The sequence below is a fragment of the Mus caroli genome, unplaced genomic scaffold (assembly GCF_978045245.1).
Source record: "Mus caroli unplaced genomic scaffold, Mus_caroli_1 scaffold_20, whole genome shotgun sequence".
In the NCBI taxonomy this organism is placed as follows: domain Eukaryota; kingdom Metazoa; phylum Chordata; class Mammalia; order Rodentia; family Muridae; genus Mus; species Mus caroli.
In genome coordinates this window covers 46976793-46993534 of record NW_028227275.1, presented here as the reverse complement: position 1 = coordinate 46993534, position 16742 = coordinate 46976793, and positions in this window count along the sequence as shown.

Genomic DNA, 16742 nt, shown 5'->3' with positions numbered 1-16742 from the left:
TATTTCACATGTTGGGATGGGGGAAAATGCTTTTATTTGCCTGTAAATAATTCATAGAATGCTCCAGGATACACCAGATAATTCTTCATGCTAAATCTCTTGATGAAAACTACTTGGGGGAAAAAAAAAACCACAAAGTACTAAAAGGATTGTAGAATTAGAAAGTAACAGTTCAGTGAAAGACTCCAATGGGGGAGGGGGAAGCTGGGATGGGCGGATGGGGATTGGAACAACAGCAAGAACAAGAGCCAGAAAGTAGAGCTCAGTCCTGAAAGTTCTTTGCTTCTGAGAGCACCTGTGGATTTCTGAAAGGATAGTCAAAATTCAGGCTGTTGAGTTGAATAATCAAATCCTCATAGGTCCTTATGATAAAATAAATAATAATTTGGTCTTTGTCAATGTAAAAAAAAACAGATTTTTGAGTTCTTTCTACTCTCAGCTGGAATACACACACTCAGTAGGTAAGGGTTGACTAGAAGTCTAACTCCTATCTTAGCATATTTTTAATATTGAACTGCAATGGCTAGTTCACTTGCCAAAACCCAAAACCAAGACGTTTGGCTTCCAGATTCACATGGAATTCTTAAGTGGAAGATGTCATAAATAGGTTTCATTTCAGTTGTTCATGTACAATGTCCACCACTCAATCAAAATGAACACAGTGAAGACAAAACTGTGAAATTTAAAGTGACAAGCTATAGAAACTATCTTCAAGGGATTCTAATCAAGTAGAAATCTAAGACACAAGTTTCAAATAACTGTGCTTAATATGGACAGGCAGATCAAATGAAGAATTCCAGTGGAGAACTGAATGCTCTGAAATAAAAAGAATTTTATGTAAAGCAAAATACTTTCTTTTTATGTTACATAATTTTTTTATAATTTTCAGAATCCTTAAAAATAAGTATGCCAAGGACCAAAAAGACAATTAACACAAATTCAATGGCCATTATTTTGTCTTTTGTTACAGTTTCAGTTTTCTCAAGTATTCTTTAAATTTGAAGGACTTAAAATTTTTAACAATATTAATTTCATACTTCCCAAACATTAACTTTATAATTACTTTATACTTTGAGAAACACTTTTACTGTCTTCGATGAGTGACTGATTTCACCCACTTGTCAGTGTCTTCCTTCTTATTCCATACAATTTTCAATTTCAGATCCCTCCTATTGAAAAAGCTTTCTAACAATTTCCTAATTATAAGTATTATGAATGTAAATGAGTAGCTATAGAAAATGGCCTAACTAATATATGCATTAGAGAGAATATACTGTTAAATTATAAAACTGAAGATTTTAATGACAGAATAAGGAAATGTTGAAAGGCATAAAATTGCATAAAAATAAATTAAAATTAAAATCAAGCATATTGTCTCCTCTCTTCAGAGAGGAGCAGCTGTTTCTATGCAGTACTTACTGAAAGAGCTGATGTCTGCAGTGCGGTCTGGTTCCTCTGTGTATGTATGCATACACAAATTTGTCACATTTACAACCCATGAATATGTGGAAAACAGCAGGCTGAATTGACATTGTTTTCTTTCTAAAATATCTCCTTTTGGCACACAATTAAAGATGAAGACTATCCAATAAGAAAAACAAATTCTAAAATTATGAAGTTATAACATTTGGAAGTACAAATTTCTTAAGATGTTTTCCGGCATTCAAACAAATGAGTCAATTTCAGAAAAATCTTATTAGGGAGAAAGCAACCCTTTAGAATAAGACATGTGTTAATAATTTGCCCAGGACGACTCTGTTTGCTGCTTGATGCAAATAACTTATAATATGTTGCTACTTCTATAGAGGAAAAACTTACAAAATCCCTCAAATGTGAAACATCTGTTGTAGGCACCAACATGCTGCTGTTACCAGAAGGACAAATGGACATGCACTGTTGGCAAAAGGAAAGGTCCTTATGCTCATCTCAAGGATATATCCTAGGATGTTTGTTGAGCCCTAACATTATGAGGTAAGTTAGAAATTAGGGGGAGAAGTAGTTCCTAAGAGGCAGAGTATTGAACCATTCTCCTGAGCCTGGGGACACAGGAGATGAAGTCTGGCAGTGCCAACGTAGGCAGCAGATAAGAAAACAAAATCCAGAAGAGAAGTGAGATAACAAGAATTAAACACATCACAAGATGAAAATCACAGAAAATTATAAAAGAATTTTAGATACCATTCTGTCCTGGGTAATGGCACTATGAGGTTCACTCTGTAGGTTGGAACAACTGAAAGTGGATGAGTGGAAGGAAATTGGAAATGGAATCGGCTTAATGGAGACACAACCTGGCAGTGGAGAAGGAAGTGAAAGTCATTCTAAAGGTAAGCAGGATGTCTACTACATAGTAATAAAGGTAAGCAGGATGTCTACTACATAGTAATAAAGGTTACAATGAACCAAAAATATGAAAATTGCAAATATATACACAGCAAATGTTGGGGTTTCTAATTTCTTAAAACAACAACTAGTGAGAATGAAATGTCAGATATTGACTGATACAATGAAGGTTGGTGTAATCTTTAGTACCCTACTCTTATCTTTAGAGGTCACTCAAACTAAAACTTAACAAATGAGACTCAGAGATAAACTCAGAGATAAATCAAATGGTCAATACCGACAAATGCAAAATACTTGATCCATTACATACAGAATATTTATTCTTCTCAGTGTCCCATGGGAACAGAAATAGACCATATATTCTAAAGCACAAATTAATTAAGTCTTATCAATAAAATTCATTAAAATAATTTTCCATATATTTTTATCATAATACAGTAGCTCTAGACATTAAAACCAAGAAAAACTACAAAACTACACAAATGCATTGAAAAATATACTCTTAATGACAAATGAGTCATTGAATAAAAATTTCAAATTTTCTAGAATCAAATGAAAATATAACTTGTGAGAACAGATCATAGGCATGATAAACTTGATTTCAGGGAAGCAATATTGGTTCAACATATATAAACCAATAACTATAATAGACAGGAAAGCATGTGGCCATCTCAATGACTTTCACAAACATGTCCAACAAAGCTCAACATGCCTTCATAATAAAAGCCATGAATAAACTTTACCTCAGCATAATAAAGGCTATATATGACTAAGCCATAACCAACATAATACTAAATGAGAAGAGCTAAAAATATTTTCTCAAAACTATGGAATGTTATTCAATATAGCTATAGAAATATGATGCATGGGCGCACATGCGCGCACGTGTGTGCGCACACACACACACACACAGATGATGGACAAAAAATAAGAAAAAGGTCACTTTTCTCATTTGTAGATTACTTGATACTCTTTTACTTTGATTTTTGTCTAAAATTATGTAGGGAAAATTTAAAAATAAATAAAACCTTCTTATGCATGAATACTAAAAGTTGTATGCACAATAGTCAAAGAAATGTAAAATTTTGTAGTTCATCAACAAAAGTAAGTTGTTTTAATGTAATATTTTATGATATTAAGATGAAATTTTACTGCTAGGTCAAGTAACATGAATGTTTTTCAGGGATGTGATGGAAAAAATCCAGACATTAAAAATATAATATAGTTAGCTCCATTTCAGTTGCTATGATAAAATACCTTGCCAGAAAGCACTTAGGAAAGAAAAGAAAAGATTAATTTTAGTTTATAGTAGCAGGTTCCAGTCCATCACAGCAAAGAAGTCAAGAAACATGAACTTAAAACACCAGCAGATCAGAGAGTAATGAGTGTATAATGAGTGTACCCATACCTCTTTCTCTTAGCTTGTTTTCTCTACTCCTGCAGTCTGAGACCCAAGCCCAAGGGATGGTGCCACCCATGAGACCTAGGTCTTCCCACATCAACTATTATAAGAGATATAAACCCATAACATTCCCACAGGCCAACCTGGTCACGACAGCCCTTCATTCAGACTTTCTTCCCTAGAGATTATAGATTTTTGTCAAATAGACAATTAAAACTAACCATCCTAATAGTATTTATCTTTCAAAACTTCATAAACAGGAAACAATTACACCAATAGATATGAAAATTATGCCGATTTACAGACATAGTGAATAGGAAGTCACAAGATATGGGTGATGGATGACACTAATATTTTAATGAGTTGTATTTATAAGTACATACCATTAAATACTTTCCATTGTGTGTGCTATTTCTCAAATAAATTCATAAGTAAATAAATAAATACATTTATGGCTTAAAATTTACAGATATCAATTATAAAATTGTCCATTCCTTCCAAAATCATGCCAAATCTCAATCAACAAGTATGGATTTCTGGCTTCAACATTTACCAACATTTTATATGAGTATTTTTTACCATTTGCCTATCTCTAATTAAATGACAAGATCTTAACAATATTGTCAGAGAACTGATGATATAGTACAGTCCTACAACAAAATTACATGGCATTACATAATATTACATTCAGTGTACATCCAGTTGACTTTGTCAATTACTATGCTAAATTATCACTGATTATCAATGTCATCTTCATCCCACATTTGTGAAGAAAAGATCGCCAGTATAGACGTTTTTGCCAATAAAATACTGGCATCTTAGAAAGATACAGATCAAGATCCATCTATTAATACTAATTAACTGTGACAATCACAGTAAGGATCGAATAAAACAATATTTTTCAGTTTATCCAAACTACTCTTGTGGCATTCTTCCAGTAGTATCTTCTTTGTATTGTACCAAAGCCAGCGAGCCATTGTCATTACCATTTTATTTTATATAGAGCCACCCAGGTTTCCTTTTAACCAGAGAAATTCTTTTTTCCTTTTTTTTTTTTTTTTTTTGGTTTTTTGAGACAGTTTCTCTGTTTCTCTGTGCAGTCCTGGCTATCCTGGAACTCACTCTGTAGACCAGGCTGGCCTCGAACTCAGAAATCTGCCCGCCTCTACCTCCCAAGTGCTACGATTAAAGGTGTGCGCCACCACTGCCGGACAACCAGAGAAATTTTTATGTAACCCCAAGGATATAAGTACTTAAATAAGGTATGTAATCCAAATATTTACTGAAAATAAACCATCAGTTGTAGGGGGGGAGGAGTTTATACTAAAATTTGATTTCCCTAATTGGTTCTTGATTGTGTCAATAAAGAAGGCCCAAGCCAATTGCTGGGCAAAGGGAAAAAAGGGATTTCGGGGTTCCAGGACGAAGAGAAGGGACTGAGGGAAAAAAGGAGTTCTTTTAGGCCAGGTTTTGGAATGAGAGGCACGTACAACCATGTCAGATCTTGGGTAGCTGGTATCCGTGGCCTCCGCCACCAGTGGATGGCTGGAGTAGGTTTTCTGATAAGGTTAGAGCAGGAAATCCTTTGCCTAGCACTTGTGTTATCTGGCTAGTTTTAAAATAATAAAACTGTCTAGTGTTTTCCATCTGTAGAGCTAAGGTGGGCAAGAGGAGAACGAGAGCAGCTGGCGTGGTTGTGAGAGGTTTGACAAGGCTAGATGAAAGGGGCCAGTGGAGTGTGTACAGCAGCTCCAGGATTCCCAGGGTTGGGGGATGGTCACATTCAAGTTAGAGCACTGGGCAAGGAGGTAGCATGTTTTTAAAATTACATGCAACAATCAATACATTTATTTCAGTAATTTATGTATGTATATATAATTCTAACATCTCTTTAAAATAAAAGTACATTTCATAGTAACAATATAGGTGTTTAATTGTTTATACCTAAATAATTACATTTGCATTGATTATTTGATACTGCATTTTCAAGGCTTTTCGGAGTTGATTGATATTTTGATATTATATTTGTCAATGCTGAGACTGTAAGCATAAACACATACTATAACGTGATCGACATGTACAGGACCATCTCAGAACTGTTGGAAATTTTGTCCCAAGCCAAAATTTATCTAATGGTTTTTGTGACTCTCAAGGTACAAACTCAAACAGCAATATTAAAAAATGAAACATCCTAACACAATACAAATATATATTAAAGGGATAGTTACTTGCATGCAATAACAATGAGTACAGACCATGGATTTAAAGGAGTAAAAGAGGGTATCCGGAGAGAGGAGAGGAAGGGAGAAATGTTATAATTAATTACAACCTTAAAAACAAACAAAACTTCATCGTTATCCATAATTAAACTATTATGATTTGCTAACCACAGAGAAATTTGTACATGCAGTAAACGCACTGAGGTTCATAGGCAGAACACAAAGAAGTCTGGAGTCTGAGCTGAGGTCTTTCCAGCAGGATTTGTTGGTGTCCTTGTCATTTGTCAGTGCAAAGTGCTCTCTTACACTCTGAACCAAGGTGTAAAGAGATCTTCTGACACAGCACAGACAGACACCACTAGAAATACCTCTGATTCATTACACACACAACACATTTGATTTTTAATTAAGTTTGTTCATTGTACTTTCAGAAAACTTCCTGCTACCAAGTTTTTCACAACCTTCATCTTGGGTTATGTATTACCACCCATGGTTTGAAAAGCAGCGATTTATGCTGTAACCATGCTAAGCAACTAAATACATCACCAATGTGAAAATTATGAGAACTGCTAATTCCTAGAGACAAAATCTACATCATAGTACATTGTTCAGGTTTAAACCATAGATTAATAATGTTAAATTCTTCCTACATAAGATTTGGCCACAGTGCTTATGTTGGTTTGAATGAAAATGGCTCCCATCGACTCATAGGAAGTGGCATTATTCAGGTGTGGCCTTATTGGAGAAAGTGTGCCATAGGGAGTGGGCTTTGAAGTTACAGAAGCATAAACTAAGCCCAGCATCACTTTCTCTTCTCACTGCCTACTGAGTTAGAAGTTGAACTCTCTGCTACCTCTCGAGTACCATGTCTGCCTGCATGATACCATGCTTTCTGCCATAATGACAATGGACTTGAGAGAACTGACCCTGGCTGCCTCCATAGCAGGCTCAAAACTGGCAGTTCAGAAGGCTAGGCCTTTCTGTTTCTCAGAACTAGGCAAGTCTGCACAAGCCAGTTCCTGGAAAACCCACAGCCTCAGGGCAGCCAATCAGAAGCTGCTTCATCCTCTGGCCTGAGGCAAAAATAGTCAAACAAAATGAATCAGCAACAGTTCCCAGGCCCCACAGCAATCATTCTGGGAAGTCCCCAGAGCCCTAACCAATTCCATAGACACCCATGCTCTGGAGTCTAAGCTAGCCAATCAGGAAAAAAGTCACCTACCCCTCCCTGGAATTTTCCTAATAGGCTTAAAATGAGCCTGCAAGCCTAACCCCTCTGGTCTTCATTTTAATGGATGGTAGATCCCTTAGTCATGGAACCTCCTTCCATGACTAAGGAAAGCCACTGAGGCAAGGAATATGACACAGGTGTCCCTGCATGGAGGCCTAGAGAGACCATTGTGTAAAGCTGTGAAGGTGAAGCCAAGATTGTTTTGGATAGCCAAGAACTTGGAGACATCAAAATTATGGGAAACCTCCAGGGAAAGCTATTAACAGGGAGTAGAACCAGCCAAAGAGAAAGATGCATGCTTGTAACCAACAAATCTGAAAAGACTTGAAGTTCGAGATCTGAAGAGTTTGTTGACATCAGACATGGACATGCAGAGTTAGGAGTTTGCCCAGCTGTTTTTTGGTCTTGTTTTGGTCCATTAGTTCCTCACTATCCTCCCTTTCATCCCTTTTAGAATGGTAATATATAACCTATGGCATTGTATATGTTATCTTCTTTTTGATTTTGATTTTACAGGGGTTACAGTTAGATTGCATGAATCTTTGGACTTGGACTTTAAAATAAGAATGAGACTGTTAAATACTATGGAAAATTTGATATTGAACTAAATGCATTTTGCATTGTGACACGACTATAAGCCTAAGAAGGCCAGGGAATGGAATGTGGCACTTTGAATGAAAATGGCCCCCAGAGATTCATAGGGAGTGGCATTATTGGTAGTGTAGCCTTGTAGGAGGAAGTGTGTCACAGGAGTGGGCTTTGAGGTTTCAGAAACTCAAGCCAAGCCCAGTGTCACTCTTTCTTCTTGCTGTCTAACATCTAGATGGTAGAACTCTCAGCTACCTCTTCAATACCATATCTGCCTGCACGATGCCCTGCTGTCTCTTCAGAATAATAGAAACCCTAAGACAGTACTTCAGAGTTAATCAAATTCATTTCACACATTGTAATCAATAGCTATTCCTAGTTAAACTACATATTTTAAAAATATTCAAAAGGATTCTTTAATTCCCCCAGGTAGAGAGAAATTAACTTCAAAATAATGCTTGAAGTCTGATCTACTAAGGTGTAACATAGCCATATTGCAAAAGCCACTGACTTGCCTAGCATTCTCATCATTGGTATTTAAGAAAGAAAGAGTATTTGGAGTTTGCCCACAGATGACAGTTCTTCTTCTATGGTATTAGTCAAATAGCTAGCCTTCTTTCCTCTTCCGTCTTGTGTGTTCTTTAAAATGGTCTACAATTATACATTTGCAACCAAAAAAAAGTACAGATACCATTGGATTCAAATTCCCCCATCATACAACTGAATTTATTTTCAATGAAAATATCTGTCAGAAGCAATTGTAGGGCAGAGGGTGTGGGGAAATAAAGAGGGTGGGAGAGAACCCATGTCCCGCCAGAGTTCCGGTGCTCTGGACAGGCAGACGCAAGTGGGTGTCTGGCTATGGGAATCCACAGAACCCCAGTTTTCAGGGGGTGGACAGGAAGCAGTCCTAGGTCTTTGGGCCTCATGGAGGCCAGAGATAACAGGCTCTCAGTCTCCGACATCCCAGACGCCGCTGTATGTCGCAGAAGAGCTGAGAACAAAGTGGGGGCCCTGGGGACAGCTCGGTCATCCCCAGGGCCAAAAGGAAAAAAGGGCAGGGAAGGGGGGGTGGGCTCTGGTTGGTTCCCACACAGGTGAGAGTCCGGTCTGTTGCTGGAGCACAGGAAGGCCTTCTGGAGGGAGGTTAGACCAGGCTCTTTAGGGAAAAACCTATTCCATCGTTCAAGTATGGTGGCCTTGAACAGAGATGGTCTATGGTTTTAGAACTTTATTGTAGAAAGGTAGAGAGAAAGAAAAAAGGTAGAAAAGGAGAGGCCAGTCATGGCCATGTGGAGAGAAGGGGGAAGGGAGGAGGAGAAGGAGAACTAGAGATGAAAATAAGAGAGGTAAGAGCTTAAGGGAGAGAGAAGGGGCCAAGCAGCTCCTTTTATAGTGGGCTGGGCTACCTTGTTGTTGCCAGGTAACTGTGGGGAGGAGCATATCTGGATATTATCAGGTAACTGTGAGGGTGGAGTCTAGCCAGAATGCCAGGAGCTTAGGACATTGTCTGCATGACTTATAGTCACAAGATTATGAAGTTGGGGTTCCATGGTGTCAGGCACCTGTGTGTTTGAGAGCAAGGCTCACTGTTCCATCCCTTGTAGAGTTTCTACTGGTTCTCCAGAGTAAGTCTCTCTTGACTAGAAAGCAGGCTCCCTATCATGGTCCCACAACCAATAACTTTCCATGGCCTATATCATGAATAATATCATGTGATACAAAAGGAATATAGTAAGACATGTGGCAGTATAGGGATGAGCAAAATTGGTTTCAATTACCAAACAAATATGTAGTAAGACTACATATTCTTAAAATAATCAAAAGGACAATGAAAATCACCCAGTAGGAAGAAATTTGAAATTTTTAATTCCAGTGCATTTAGAATAATGTGAAGGAAAATCAAAGTGAGGTCTGTTTCAAGAAAGAATTTGAATGTATTAGAGCCCTTCTTCCTAAGATACAGGATTCAAGAGATTGAGGCCAGCTGAAACTCAGCAAACATCCATCCTAAAGGAGTGAAGATATCAATTAAAACCACCATGGGATCAGGAGATATGACGAGTAGCTTTCTCCCTGATCATTACTGCAACTGGAACATTGCATGACCCGGAAACTACCCTAACAGTAAGTACACAAGGAGAGATGCCATTCTATCTGTTAGAGATAAATCTGGTTCTTAGCACCCTACTCAACTGTGTCTTCCCAGTGTCACACCATAGCTTACTGTCTGGATCAAAGCCTTTGTTCTCAGATATGGAAAGCCATTGATAGTTTCTACATAGAAGTAACATCACCTGATCAACATTTTAAGACAAAAACTTCATATATGTGCTTAAAATAAATGACAAGATGCAATAACAAAAGAAGGAAGACTAGTTTAGAAGGAAATGCAATAGTTGATGTGAAATATAATTGTTATTTACAATAAAATGCTACAGTATAAGTCAAAGCCTACATGTAAGGGGTTTAGAGACTTTTATTTTTCAGTACTTTGTTATCTGAGCTGCAATCTTTTAATTATGTCTAATTACATTGTATATTAACTTTTATTAATGCATATCTTAATATATGTTTATATACATGAATAACTCATTCAACAACTCAATGACAATAAAATTTTGTACTTGAAAACAAGTGACTTGAAGTGGTTCATACATGATTATCATGCAATTTTTATATATCCAGTTGACTGAATTTTTGTTATAAGTTTCAGAAGCTTCAAGGTTGTAGGAAAATGAAGCAAATCTGAATATAATAATACTGTCTTTTAAAACATAAAGATAACTAACAATATAGAATAGAAACCATAAAATTATGATAAATATATTAAGGAATTTAAAAGTGATCTTAACAAATGAGCAGATAGAATATATCAACAGAAAAACACCCCCCAAACAACTAAGTGAAACTTAAAAGCAAAGGAGTTTTATACTTAAAGGAAACAATTACTGAGAGGCACAGCATATTGGAAAAGCAAGAAAGAGACCAATGCACTTAAGGACAAAATAATGGAAATTATCCTCTAAGGAAAGGAAGAAAATCCATCAGATGAAATGAATAGAGCTTCCCTGGTCCATGAACTACTATCTAGCAATATAATACATTCATAACTGAAGACTCAGAAGAAGAGACAAGAAACAAATGAAAAAAGTATTGAAAGAAATAATTACAAAACACATTAAAATTTATTACAAGAATCTCTGGCATCTCACAGTAAGATAAATATGAAGAAAACTACAACTAGGCGCATAAAAATTCAAACTGATAAAAATCAAAGAAATGAGAAAAATCTTGAAATAGCCACAGGGGGAAAAAAGACACATTACATATAGTACATCAAACAAGATGAAGAACAGACTGTCAGAATCCAGTGAAATGGTGTCTTTGTAATGAGGGAATGCCTACCTGAGGGCAAGCCAAAGTCTAGGAGAAAATATTTGCAGAAGACATAACTAATAAGAATCTTTTATCCAAAATGTTACAAGCTCTCAAAACACAAGGACAATGAAATGAATAATAGCATTTTCAAAGTGAATGAAAGCAATGGCCACTGTATTGTGGGTGATCATGGGTGGTAAAAAGCAGATGATATACTTACAGATATGGAATGTTCTCTGCCAGCAGCATAGCATGTGCCCTAGGAAGCTATAGAATGTAGCCCTACACATTCATAGGAAGCAATTTCATGACCCTCCAATGCAATAATTGTTTTACGTTTTTATGATAATGCAGCTTAAAATATAAGTATATTGTAGAGCTGTATGAAAATAGTTTCATGCTATATAAGCTTTTTACTATTTTAAATTTTAACTTGTGAAAAGCTAAGGCATAAAGACATACATTAGCTTGTTTCTTGACAAGATCAGAATCATGGATATCACTGTTTTCTACACCTCATCCTACCATAAGGCCTTCTGGAACCATCACATTGAAAGAGATGCCTTGGTGGGGAGGAAATCCCCCCCCGAAGGACCCCTGAAGTGTTTCTACAGTTAGCTTTACTATATAGAAGATACACTCTAAAATTATATTTAAGAGTAGAGCCAGAGTACATTTATAAACCAGGAGTTGTTTATAATCAGTATCAGAGAGTATATGTGATACAGAATTACAAATATTTTTCTATAGCTACCATTGTAAATGTATTCACCAGCATCATACAGGCACAGAATAGTCCAGATGTCACTATGGCTATGACTTAAGAGAAATTCTTTACACCTTATAATCTTAGGACACCAAATTCCATAATGAATGAAAGTTTATTGAAACAGTCTTACATAATACTTGAGTATATAAGTAGCAAGTCTGTTCTGTGTTCCTTTCTCATTGTGAACCTGATTTTCCAAGGTCATCTGGTGTGTGTGTGTGTGTGTGTGTGTGTGTGTGTGTGTGTCTGTCTGTCTGCCTGCCTGCCTATCTGTCTGTCTGTGTGCCTATGTGCCTGTCTGTCTGTCTGTCTGTCTGTGTGCCTGTGTGTCTGTGTGCCTGTGTGTGTCTGTGTGTGTGTGTTTATGTGTACGGTGTGTCTTAATGTGCTCCCTAGTGAGTATTAGGGGAGTGACTTACTCAATTAGTGATTTTTGTCAGGGAGTTTGTCTTTCAGTTACTTAACCCAGAGGATAGCTCACTGGTAGAGTGCATTCAACACCCAGTACTACACATACACACACACACACAATGACATCTTATTTTTCATAAGCAACCAACATTTGTATAATCCCTCTCCCACAATTTCTGGAAAATTTTGCATGAATGAGTATCCATATACACATAATCTTGCAATTTTATCATCCCTTGTACATAGTTCTAAAATAATTAATTTATCTCAATATATATGATTTATATTTATTAGCATTAAACTTCCATAACACAAAGAAATCCTTTTGGCTGACCTCTGAGAAATCAATAAAGAGCTTAGAATTTAGAATGATGGGAAAATATGCAAACAATTACTTAAAGTGGTATGTATGATGATAGCAGAAATATGCATAAACTGTGGAAGGGCAGGGTCTAAATGGGAACAGTTCTACAGCAAGGAGTATTTTATTGCTAATGTTTTTCAATAGTGATAATTAAAACAGACCAAGCATTTTATATTGCTTTCCACTTTCTACAAACAACAGAAAGACTTCTTGCTTGCACATATGCCAGAGCACCCCCACTGTTCCTCCTCATATCACTTGTTAGAGGCTCATAAAAGGGGGTGATATATTCTGCAACGTCTCATCACTTTACAGATGAAAAGCCATTATCATTTGATATGTTAGAAAAGGTGGAGATAGAGAGGATGAGATAGACTTAAGAATTCTAAGAAGCTTGACATAAGAGCACTTAGCGATAAGTGGAGTGCTGGCTGAGGGAGGGAGTAGAGTCTACAGTGGCTCCTGCGCTTTTGGTTGGCAAGGCAAGCAAAAGATGAAATTCAAAGTCTTCCAGAACATTCTTCTCTGAATAGATTCTGAATTTGAAGAAGGAAGTCTGGATGAAAATGTAAACGCTTTACTCACAGGATATAAACCAGAGATTTACAAATGTTTTAATTGATGAAAACAATCTGAAGTCCTGCCTTAACATATAGATTCTAAGGCTGTTCCCATTTGGTACTACATTTTGTCTGACTCAGGTGAGTCAGACATGTAAAATGAGCAGATATTTCAGAATGCAGTCCTTTAACCACACTTTGGGAAATACCTTTATAAAAAATATTTCAGGTTAACACATCCCTGAGAGGACATTTTCCTACATGACACACCGAGGTAATAAAACTTGTAACACCATGAATAGTTCCCGACCTAATCTAACTCCCTCCCATCTTCAAGCCTATTAACTGTCTTCCTCATTTGTGTCACTGTTTTACACCAGTATTTATAGCATTTCCTCCTCCTTCTGAAGTAAGCAGTAGCACAAACATACATATGGCAACATGGTATCTCTTCAGTAGAGTCAGATCATCAAATAAATCTTTATATTATTGTCTTACTCAGGATATAAATTTTTCTTCTCTTAAAATGCAAGACACTAAGAGTTTGCTTTGGTGCAGCCGTCCTTTTATACACTTTTCTTTAAAACTTATTTGAGGACATGAATAAAGTACCATCTTGAAAAGTTTGGTAGGAGATAACAGGTTTGGAAAAACCAAGACTGGAAACTGAAGACAAGATGAGGGGTGGTGGTCATGAAAACATCAGTCTTTTAACTCTTTAGTTCAATGTCATCAATCTTTTGCATGAAGAATTTGAACTGATGACACATAAAATAGTTGACACACTCTTAGTTGCCTTTGGAAATAGATGCTACATCGCCAAAATGGGAGACCCTAAAGATTTGCTGCTGTACCAAAGAAAAGAAATGAAAAATAGCATCCACAGAGCTATCTATCAGACTTACCAACTAACAGATCTTTTTACTGTAGATTGAAACAGCAATATTAAGTCGAAGGCTTTTTTTTATTTATTTTTTTAATTAGGTATTTTCTTCATTTACATTTCAAATGCTATCCCAAAAGTCCCCCACCCGCCCCCACTCCCCTACCCACCCACTCCCACTTCTTGGCCCTGGCATTCCCCCCCCCCCCCGGCCCCCCGTACTGAGGCATATAAAGTTTGCTAGACCAAGGAGCCTCTCTTCCCAATGATGGCTGACTAGGTCAACTGATACATATGCAGCTAGAAACATGAGCTCAGGGGGTACTGGTTAGTTCATATTGTAGTTCCCCCTATAGAGTTACCAACCCCTTTAGCTCCTTGGGTACTTTCTCGAGCTCCTCCATTGGGGGTTCTTAAAACTGTAGAGTGTTCTTCACTGACCTTTCTGTGAACCTGGGAATATGTTTACCAGCGCCCCATGGAATGATGATAGTAGAGTAAGTCCAAGCTGAAAACAGCAGATCTGAGGAGGCAAGCCTGAGTGCTACAGAAAGTTTCCATGTAGTCCTGCCAAGCAATTGCACGTGTTTGGCAAAGAAGGAGGAACCATTCTTATTTACTGTTGAAAAATTAATTGGAAACTTCACATGATTCACAGTAGCTTAACTTTAAATATATATGTGGCTCTTTAAAAAGTTAACGAAAGATTCTTCCTGGCTACTGGAACAAAAACTCACAGAAAGTACAATAAGCTTGACCACCTGAATATTGATGTTTTTTAGTTCTGTAGTGTGTCGTCCCAATATGCATATAGATTATATAAAGATTACTGGCCATCTAGCCTAACGCACACATAGTGCTCAACATCTAAGAGACTCTGTCTCAAACAAGACAAGACTAGGGCTGGCAACAAATTATCACCACCTGTGTTATATGTATCACATACACTCCTGAACTCAAAAATAAACATACATACTCATACATACTACACACATCAAATTTTATCATAAGAAAAACATCAGGGGACTCCGTCAAACTTAGGAAATTAGTCTGCACAGGTGAGAGTATGCACCACAGAGGAAGACAGCTTCTGGGACAGGCAAGAGCCACAGAGCCCCTGAGGCAGCACCCTTTTGGGGCCCCAGACATCCGGCACCCTCCCAGCCAGAGGACAGTTGCCTGCCCTGCACGGGAGCTCTCTGCTTCAAGAGCAGGGAGCGCAATCTTGGATCCGGGACTCCGCCAAACTTAGGAACTTAGTCTGCACAGGTGAGAGTGTGCACCACAGAAGCTGACAGCTTCTGTGACCTGCCAAAGCAACACAGCATCTGGGAAAGGTCCTGTTTTGGGCCTTCTTCTTCGGCCAGGAGGAGGTCCAAACACCAGATATCTGTGCACCTTCCCTGTAAGAGGAGAGCTGGTCAGCAGAGAGTACTCTAACAACTGAAACTCAGAGGAGAGAGCCTGTCTTCCAGGTCTGCTGATAGACAGGAATCAGAATCACCAGAAGAACAATCTCTAAACAGAGACAACTATAACCACTCCAGAGATTACCAGATGGCGAAAGGTAAACGTAAAAATCTTACTAACAGAACCCAAGACAACTCACCATCATCAGAACCCAGCACTCCCACTTCGCCCAGTCCAGGGCACCCCAACACACCTGAAAAGCTAGACCTAGATTTAAAAGCATATCTCATGATTATGGTAGAGGACATCAAGAAGGACTTTAATAACTCACTTAAAGAAATACAGGAGAACATTGCTAAAGAGTTACAAGTCCTTAAAGAAAAACAGGATAACACAATCAAACAGGTAGAAGTCCTTAAAGAAAAACAGGAAAACACATCCAAACAGATGATGGAAATGAACAAAACCATACTAGACCTAAAAAAGGAAGTAGACACAATAAAGAAAACCCAAAATGAGGCAACACTGGAGATAGAAACCCTAGGAAAGAAATCTGGAACCATAGATTCGAGCATCAGCAACAGAATACAAGAGATGGAAGAGAGAACCTCAGGTGCAGAAGATTCCATAGAGAACATCGGCACAACAATCAAAGAAAATGGAAAATGCAAAAAGATCCTAACTCAAAACATCCAGGAAATCCAGGACACAATGAGAAGAACAAACCTACGGATAATAGGAGTGGGCAAGAATGAAGATTTTCAACTCAAAGGACCAGCAAACATCTTCAACAAAATTATAGATGAAAACTTACCAAATCTAAAGAAAGAGATGCCCATGAACATACACAAGCCTACAGAACTCCAAATAGACTGGACCAGAAAAGAAATACCTCCTTACACATAATAATCAGGACAAAAAATGCACTAAATAAAGATAGAATACTAAAAGCAGTAAGAGAAAAAGGCCAAGTAACATATAAAGGCAAGCCTATCAGAATTACACCAGATTTTTCACCAGAGACTATGAAAGCCAGAAGATCCTGGACAGATGTTATACAGACACTAAAAGAACACAAATTCCAGCCCAGCCTACTATACCCAGCCAAACTCTCAATTAACATAGATGGAGAAACCAAAGTATTCCACGACAAAACCAAATTCACACATTATCTCTCCACGAAT